We start from the raw sequence: 9,997 nt of genomic DNA, 5'->3' as shown, positions 1-9,997 counted from the left end.
GGTGCAGTGTCGACCAATGGAAGGGCATGGTGAGACAGTTAAGCCCACCCACAATATTAGCGTAGATTGTTTTGACCAATAACAACGGACATCTTGGTGACGACGGTGCTTTAAAAAAAGGAAAATAGTGTAATTATTCATTGACGTCAATACTGTATATTCATTCCAGTGTGTGAGAGTCTAAATAGGGACACGCTATTGCAGTTTAGCATATACTATAGGAGCCAATGTAACAAAGTTTAATTTGAGTTGTTTTTCATGAACGGTCTCTTTGAGAACTTAGAGGGCTATACAGGTTAACTCTTAATATATAAATAACAGAAGGTTATGCACGATGTCAATATAATCACTAGATGGACCAGTGACTTCCTCGTTTCTATTCCGATGGTGGTTATGAGGCGGGAACGACCGAGATGAAAAGCTGTCATTGATGTTGATGTCATTAATCCTTTGAGGAGTTTAATTTACAGTGTTTAATCTCGTCTCTGATTTCTGTCTTCGCGTCAAAAGTTAGGCAATAGCCTATAGTCTATAGTATATTATATAGTATATATATATATATACTATATATATATATATATATATATATATATATATATATATATATATATATATATACAGTGGTATATACTATATATATATATATATATATATATATATATATATATAGAGAGAGAGAGAGAGAGAGAGAGAGAGATTAAAAAAGCTGAGAAAGAGGACGTTTCAGACAGAGACAGAGGCCCATCGTCAGCTGTGCAAAGTGTTCTAAAGTTCTAAGTCCCGGAATATATATATATATATGTACATATATATATATATATATATATATATATATATGTGTGTGTGTGTGTGTGTGTGTGTGTGTGTGTGTGTGTGTGTGTGTGTGTGTGACTCCTACAGTTTAAACCTAGTTTGTCATCAACGTCCAACAGAGTCGGTGTAACACAAAATTCTGGTAGCCCATCTCAAGAAGCAGAGTGGAGGGACTTTTCTTGTTTTCATTATTAATTTTCCGATCCTTCCCCCACTTGACAGAATAAACAGTGATTTGTCTAATCCCGGTCACCTTTACAGAAATGCATCAGATATCAGACACAAAAGCTGAGTCATCTTGGACACCAGTGTTACCATTACAGAGGCTCAGATGTGTTTTTCACGACTGACAGAGTCCTGGAATAATTCACATCTAAAACTGGTACTGAATGAGCCATTGTTGTGAAATGTGCCCTGGGTGTGCTTTAAGATCATGTACAGTTTAGAAAGATGTGGTTACTGTGGAGAAAATTACGCTTCAGCCGTTGTGACAAGCTGATAACTGTTCAATAGTTGGCAGTTCTAGAACTGTCATCAATTCTAGAAATCTTGCTAGTTTTCTTATTCTGGTCTGTTCAAACTAAACCTCTCATTCTGTATCTCTCTCTCTCTCTCTCTCTCTCTCTCTCTCTCTCTCTCAATCGGTTGCATGTACTAACAGACTAGCTAATGTAGGTGTTGTTCATGCATACTGGCAAGCATTTTTGAGTTCGGTCCAGGAAAGTTCTGGAATTGAATTGTGGCTATGCTATTATCCGTCCATTTTCCATAGCAACCACAGGTAACAGGCAATGAGATGGAAGTCTTTCCTGTAAGAATGCAATGTTTGGAAATGCATTGCAGCTGAACGTGAGTCGAAGCTCCGCCCACTCTCAAAGCTTTGTAGACAAAGCAAGGTTATCCCTGCTGAGGCTGTACGTGCTGTACTAAACCGTTTACATCAGTGCATCCAGCTTCTCCCTGTCATAGTCACTGTCCCTCTGACATAGTTATTATTAGTCTTAATTTAATCATTAATTATATTATTTCGTTGTCATTATTTCATTTCAAATCCAGTATGCTGAGCCAAGAAACGAGACACTGTCCAAATACATCATTACTATCTGCCCGTTAATGTATTTATATGCTGCTGTATGCTAATCGATCAGGACGCGTGACTAGATTGACATCTGACATCATAGAATGGCATCTGACATCATAGACTGACATCTGACATCATAGACTGACAGCTGACATCATGGAGGTCGCTGTCTGCACATAGAATGTCATCTGACATCATAGACTGACATCTGACATCATAGACTGACAGCTGACATCATGGAGGTCGCTGTCTGCACATAGAACTAGATTGACATCTGACATCATAGAATGGCATCTGACATCATAGACTGACATCTGACATCATAGACTGACAGCTGACATCATGGAGGTCGCTGTCTGCACATAGCAGAAACTGGGTAATGTTTGTGCCTTCCTGAAGAGACCGCTTGAAAGACCTGTTTTGTTTATAGACTCTAGTGACATCTGGCGTTGAATTATGTTATGAACATCCGCAGAGACTCGATTATACCGCCAGCTACAGCATCTTCACCACTTTGCCGTCTGTGAGCCCTGTGCACACACACACACACACACACACACACACACACACACACACACACACACACACACAAACACGACCTGACCGAAGAACCGTTTTTACCCCAGTGCGATTACAATAATGACAACACAGTGTTCAGTCCTGTAATAATAGCACCGCAACCGTGGAAACTTCAAAGCAATAACCAGGCATGAAAATGGGTCAGGGGTTAAAAAGGTGAGAAGACCGGGGGGCGGGGCATGTGACGTCATGGGGATACGGCAACGGGGCGTTGACATTTGGGGGGCGTTGACATGTGATGTCATGGGTATAAAGCGACGGGGGGGGGGGGGGGGGGGGTGGCTGCTGGTGTACGGGGATACAGCGACAGGTGATGCCAAATATTACGGAGCCCGTAAGGTGACATCATGTAAAAAATATAATAACGCGTGGCCACGACTTACTAACGCGTGCGAACGACTTAACGCGTGCGAACGAGATAATTAACGCGTGCGAACAAGATAATTAAGTATTACTTTATATAAAGCCAGGTTTACCTTCCTTGGGCAGTCAGTTCGCGAACATCCCTGGATCTGCTTGATTTGCTGTGAAAAAATAAACGTTGTTGCCGCGTGTGAAAGGCGACATTAGTATCTCGTTCCCACGCGTTAGTAAGTCGTGGCCACGCGTTATTATTATTTTTTTTACATGATGTCACCTTACGGGCTCCGTAAAATATAGTAAAATCCATTAAAAATTTTTTTTTGACTGTCATGTCAATGGATTCAATGTATGGAGCCAGATCCTTAAACGCGAGAGGCCGCTTTCACCATTCCAGATGGCTCAGTCAAAACCATTACGTCTTAATGAACCAATAAATACATCAGCGGTGAAAATGAGTGTAAAAATACCAGGTTCACGTGTTTTTATTTTCTAACATGGGCTAAAGCACAGGGTAGACTCAAACGACAAGCGTTTACAACTTCATCTTCAACCTTTTCAGCCCTGGCGCGAATGTCCTCACACGTCCCTGGACTACAGACACACTAGACACACTAGAAAAAAACAATCTTGATTCTTATTTTATGTCACCGTTAACTACACGGGGTTGACGCGAACTTAATAGGTCTATCTATCTACCTATTTATCACAAGAGCTTGTGGCTCTGACTGTGTTCAACGCTGTAGCGAACAGCCGTAACTTTGTTTTACCGCAAAATATGAAAACGATTGAACCTGTAACGTAGCTTGCGCCACGGAGCGAGGAGACGGACACAAACGCAGAGAAGAGCGAGATTTATTACAGGGCATTCCATAATCGTAGTCGAAGTCACGGGCAGGGGTCACAACGGGAGAGCCATCCAGATGAGACAGGTACAGGGGCATGATGAAGACAGACACGAAACAAAACCAGGCTGAAATAACACAGAACAGAGAATTAACCAACAGAGAGTAAAACACCGGGAACAGGGCACACGAATTACAACAGCGCGAGGGAGAGAACAATCAAACATCCAAAACAACCGACAAGGGACAAGGGAGACTCAGGGGCTTATATACATGGAACTAGACAAGGATCAGGTGCAAACAATGATACAGGGGCGTGGTAACTAACAAGGGATTTATCAAAACTAACGAGCAGGGCGGGACAAACGGGCAAGAACACAGACACGAGGGAACCCAGAGTGACAGCTAGGAGAGGGGGCGTAGCCGCACGTGACAGAACCCCCCCTCAAAGCGTGCCACTCCGGGGCACGCAAGGGCAGACAGGGCAGGGAACCAGACTAGGACAAGACAGGGAACCACGGAACACGGCGAGGGACAGGGACAGCAGACACGGGACGGACCGGAGGAACAGACCAGGGGAAAGCAGGGCACGGAGACCGGGGCATGGCAGGGACAGAGAAACCAGAGACTGGCCAGGAGTTGGGCTGGGGCATGGCGGTACACGGGGCACAGGGAGACCGGACCGGGCAAGAAGCAGGACCAGGGCTGGACAGTACAGGACTGGGGACAGACACGGGAGTGGGGCCAGGGGACAAGGCAGAGGCAAACACTGAGGTGAAGACAGCATGGACCACAGAGACAGGCACGGGCACAAAGCGGGTCATGACTTGGGGAACAGACACGGGGACAGGGACCTGGAGGAACTGACCAGACACAAACACAGGGACGGGTACAAGGACACGAACAGGCACACACACAGGAACTGGGACCAACACAAATCCAGGGACAGAACACGGGAGCAAGGGGAACACGGGTACAGAGGCAGGTGTACAGGGCAGAGCAGAGGGCACATAATGTCCGGGCCCAATAGAGGGCAGCACAGTCTCTGGGGACACAGGCGCGGTCCGCTGGCGGGCAGCGGGAACAGGCGACGTCCGCTGGCGGGCAGCGGGAACAGGCGGCGTCCGCTGGCGGGCAGCGGGAACAGGCGGCGTCCGCTGGCGGGCAGCGGGAACAGGCGGCGTCTGCTGGCGGGCAGCGGGAACAGGCGGCGTCCGCTGGCGGGCAGCGGGAACAGGAGCCGGCGTGGACGACCCCTCCTGGGTCGCGGAGACAGGAACCGGCGTGGACGACCCCTCCTGGGTCGCGGAGACAGGAACCGGCGTGGACGACCCCTCCTGGGTCGCGGAGACAGGAACCGGTGTGGACGACCCCTCCTGGGTCGCGGAGACAGGAACCGGCGTGGGTGAGACGCCCTCGGGGGGCGGAGTCGCCGGGCTGACGTCCTCGGGGGGCGGAGTCGCCGGGCTGACGTCCTCGGGGGGCGGAGTCGCCGGGCTGACGTCCTCGGGGGGCGGAGTCGCCGCGCTGACGTCATCGGGGGCGTGACCGCCATACTGACGTCATCGGGGGGCGTGACCGCCATACTGACGTCATCGGGGGGCGTGACCGCCATACCGACGTCATCGGGGGGCGTGACCGCCATACTGACGTCACCGGGGGTCCAAGCTGGCCACTCCTGGTTTGAGTGACCACTACACCCCCCCAAAAAATTCTTGGGCGTCTCTAGGGGAGAGGCCGGCAGGATTGAAGGAGGGAGGAGCTCCTCAGGGTAGGCGACGACCTCATGCGTTGTGGCAGCGGGGCTCTGAACCGGGGGCGTGGTCTTCCTCCTTCCCCGGTCTGGTCTGCGCCTGGAAGAACATACAGACAACTGCTTCTCGGTGGCTTTCATTGTGACTCCGCCTCGACGGAGGCATCGGGAGCTCACAATGGCTTTTGAAAGCCAACCGAGAGCCAAGCCAACGCTCGTCTGCACATTCCTTCCGTCTACCCGAATCTCGCGCTACAGGTTGCTCCTCCCTGTAGCGTGTGTCGAGTCGGGCAGACACGTAGCGCTTATCAGGGAGCTCGTCGCTAAAGCCAGAAACCGAAAGTGATTTCGCTTTGTTTTTACGGCGACGAGACTCCCCTGTACCCACAGCGCAAGGGGAATTCCTGTCTCTGGTTTGTTCGCGCTGTAATACCGGAGAGTCGAACCGAATTAAACCAGTCAACATCTCATTACAGCGGTTGAACTTACCAGAGTCTCGCTCTCTCGCTGTGTCCTTGTTGGGTCGGTTGTTATGTAACGTAGCTTGCGCCACGGAGCGAGGAGACGGACACAAACGCAGAGAAGAGCGAGATTTATTACAGGGCATTCCATAATCGTAGTCGAAGTCACGGGCAGGGGTCACAACGGGAGAGCCATCCAGATGAGACAGGTACAGGGGCATGATGAAGACAGACACGAAACAAAACCAGGCTGAAATAACACAGAACAGAGAATTAACCAACAGAGAGTAAAACACCGGGAACAGGGCACACGAATTACAACAGCGCAAGGGAGAGAACAATCAAACATCCAAAACAACCGACAAGGGACAAGGGAGACTCAGGGGCTTATATACATGGAACTAGACAAGGATCAGGTGCAAACAATGATACAGGGGCGTGGTAACTAACAAGGGATTCATCAAAACTAACGAGCAGGGCGGGACAAACGGGCAAGAACACAGACACGAGGGAACCCGGAGTGACAGCTAGGAGAGGGGGCGTAGCCGCACGTGACAGAAACCATGAATAACCCAATTAAATCCACTGGGAAATGTAAGATCTGGTAAATGTAGTGGTAAATGTACGATCTGGTAAATGTAGTGGTAAATGTACGATCTGGTAAATGTAGTGTTAAATGTACGATCTGGTAAATGTAGTAGTAAATGTACGATCTGGTAAATGTAGTAGTAAATGTACGATCTGGTAAATGTAGTGGTAAATGTACGATCTGATAAATGTAGTGGTAAATGTACGATCTGGTAAATGTAGTGGTAAATGTACGATCTGGTAAATGTAGTGGTAAATGTACGCTCTTCTGACTTGTCCGCGGTGTAGCACTAGGTCCTGCTTCTCGTCCCGCTTAGCAGTAAATGAATAACATGAATGAAGAACGTTCGTATGATTGAAACGCTATTTGGCCTCTATGAAGGTTCTGGGCGGAAACTGCTGGCCACTGTCATTGAAATTGCCGATTTCGGAAGTGCTCTGTTTGCTTATTAAGTCAATATGATAATTAATACATATAATCTCCCGACCCCCCCCCCCCCCCCCAAACAAAAAACTCATCGGATCTACACGATTCACGTAGGTCACCCTTTTCAACTTCAAAATGGCGAATTTCGCCGAAAGGTGACAGATTTTCATGCCTGAATAACCCAAGCTATGCAATATCCAGCCAACTTGTTTCCAATACCCGGCACTTTATTCTTTAATTTTGGGTATATATTTACATTGCATATTTACTTTTTTGTTGATTTACCTTTATTTACATTCATTATAAATGTCTTTATAGCTGTACCCTCATTAGTCATCCCTCATTAGGACTTGCTTCAAATGGCATCTTACTGTATTTGAACAGAGACAGTAAAATCATTAATCTAATTTCGTCTCCATTGCTAAATCACCAAACCCAGCCAAGGTTCGAACGACCCGTTCGGCCACCGTATGATAACGCCCTCGCTCAGCGGGGCTCCCGTTCTCTGTGATCAGCAACGTGGTCTGTGTATAGCGGAAGCAAATCGAAAGTAGTCAGAATCCAAAATCATCAAGGAATTTTGGCATTTTATTTCAGAATATTGAGTGGATTTATGTAATCACTGACTCTCCTCATCCGCATCGGAGAGCTTTGGGATGGTGTGATAACAGCTGATACGTACTGTGCTGTGAAAAGTAAACTTACTAGGAAAGGTAAGTGAACCAGCTACAGCACTGCTGGCTAACGTTGCTAGCAGCAATATCATAATCAGATATGGAGGTCGCTGTCTGCACATAGAACTAGATTGACATCTGACATCATAGAATGGCATCTGACATCATAGACTGACATCTGACATCATAGACTGACAGCTGACATCATGGAGGTCGCTGTCTGCACATAGCAGAAACTGGGTAATGTTTGTGCCTTCCTGAAGAGACCGCTTGAAAGACCTGTTTTGTTTATAGACTCTAGTGACATCTGGCGTTGAATTATGTTATGAACATCCGCAGAGACTCGATTATACCGCCAGCTACAGCATCTTCACCACTTTGCCGTCTGTGAGCCCTGTGCACACACACACACACACACACACACACACACACACACACACACACACACACACACACAAACACGACCTGACCGAAGAACCGTTTTTACCCCAGTGCGATTACAATAATGACAACACAGTGTTCAGTCCTGTAATAATAGCACCGCAACCGTGGAAACTTCAAAGCAATAACCCAAGCTATGCAATATCCAGCCAACTTGTTTCCAATACCCGGCACTTTATTCTTTAATTTTGGGTATATATTTACATTGCATATTTACTTTTTTGTTGATTTACCTTTATTTACATTCATTATAAATGTCTTTATAGCTGTACCCTCATTAGTCATGCCTCATTAGGACTTGCTTCAAATGGCATCTTACTGTATTTGAACAGAGACAGTAAAATCATTAATCTAATTTCGTCTCCATTGCTAAATCACCAAACCCAGCCAAGGTTCGAACGACCCGTTCGGCCACCGTATGATAACGCCCTCGCTCAGCGGGGCTCCCGTTCTCTGTGATCAGCAACGTGGTCTGTGTATAGCGGAAGCAAATCGAAAGTAGTCAGAATCCAAAATCATCAAGGAATTTTGGCATTTTATTTCAGAATATTGAGTGGATTTATGTAATCACTGACTCTCCTCATCCGCATCGGGGAGCTTTGGGATGGTGTGATAACAGCTGATACGTACTGTGCTGTGAAAAGTAAACTTACTAGGAAAGGTAAGTGAACCAGCTACAGCACTGCTGGCTAACGTTGCTAGCAGCAATATCATAATCAGATATGGAGGTCGCTGTCTGCACATAGAACTAGATTGACATCTGACATCATAGAATGGCATCTGACATCATAGACTGACATCTGACATCATAGACTGACAGCTGACATCATGGAGGTCGCTGTCTGCACATAGCAGAAACTGGGTAATGTTTGTGCCTTCCTGAAGAGACCGCTTGAAAGACCTGTTTTGTTTATAGACTCTAGTGACATCTGGCGTTGAATTATGTTATGAACATCCGCAGAGACTCGATTATACCGCCAGCTACAGCATCTTCACCACTTTGCCGTCTGTGAGCCCTGTGCACACACACACACACACACACACACACACAAACACGACCTGACCGAAGAACCGTTTTTACCCCAGTGCGATTACAATAATGACAACACAGTGTTCAGTCCTGTAATAATAGCACCGCAACCGTGGAAACTTCAAAGCAATAACCCAAGCTATGCAATATCCAGCCAACTTGTTTCCAATACCCGGCACTTTATTCTTTAATTTTGGGTATATATTTACATTGCATATTTACTTTTTTGTTGATTTACCTTTATTTACATTCATTATAAATGTCTTTATAGCTGTACCCTCATTAGTCATGCCTCATTAGGACTTGCTTCAAATGGCATCTTACTGTATTTGAACAGAGACAGTAAAATCATTAATCTAATTTCGTCTCCATTGCTAAATCACCAAACCCAGCCAAGGTTCGAACGACCCGTTCGGCCACCGTATGATAACGCCCTCGCTCAGCGGGGCTCCCGTTCTCTGTGATCAGCAACGTGGTCTGTGTATAGCGGAAGCAAATCGAAAGTAGTCAGAATCCAAAATCATCAAGGAATTTTGGCATTTTATTTCAGAATATTGAGTGGATTTATGTAATCACTGACTCTCCTCATCCGCATCGGGGAGCTTTGGGATGGTGTGATAACAGCTGATACGTACTGTGCTGTGAAAAGTAAACTTACTAGGAAAGGTAAGTGAACCAGCTACAGCACTGCTGGCTAACGTTGCTAGCAGCAATATCATAATCAGATATGGAGGTCGCTGTCTGCACATAGAACTAGATTGACATCTGACATCATAGAATGGCATCTGACATCATAGACTGACATCTGACATCATAGACTGACAGCTGACATCATGGAGGTCGCTGTCTGCACATAGCAGAAACTGGGTAATGTTTGTGCCTTCCTGAAGAGACCGCTTGAAAGACCTGTTTTGTTTATAGACTCTAGTGACATCTGGCGTTGAA

General features: G+C 46.5%; 1 protein-coding gene across 9 annotated transcripts in view; it reads left to right on the top strand.

The window, feature by feature from the left end:
- The first annotated feature begins 7,419 nt into the window (after positions 1-7,419).
- zfyve27 (zinc finger, FYVE domain containing 27) overlaps positions 7,420-9,997 on the top strand; it is a 14,681-nt gene continuing 12,103 nt past the window's right edge. For 3 of the 9 annotated variants that reach the window (XM_076989405.1, XM_076989408.1, XM_076989404.1), the window contains exons 1-2: positions 8,462-8,683; positions 9,603-9,718. The gene's annotated coding sequence lies outside the window, so the exon portion shown is untranslated. Of the gene's footprint in view, positions 7,621-8,461; positions 8,684-9,602; positions 9,719-9,997 lie in introns of those variants that run through there. The other 6 variants (XM_076989410.1, XM_076989411.1, XM_076989406.1 and 3 more) reach the window with 5 other exon arrangements.

Source organism: Brachyhypopomus gauderio, unplaced genomic scaffold, assembly GCF_052324685.1.
Source record: "Brachyhypopomus gauderio isolate BG-103 unplaced genomic scaffold, BGAUD_0.2 sc67, whole genome shotgun sequence".
NCBI lineage: Eukaryota > Metazoa > Chordata > Actinopteri > Gymnotiformes > Hypopomidae > Brachyhypopomus > Brachyhypopomus gauderio.
The sequence above is the reverse complement of the archived record's forward strand: the minus strand, read 5'-3'. Positions and strand labels throughout refer to the sequence as shown.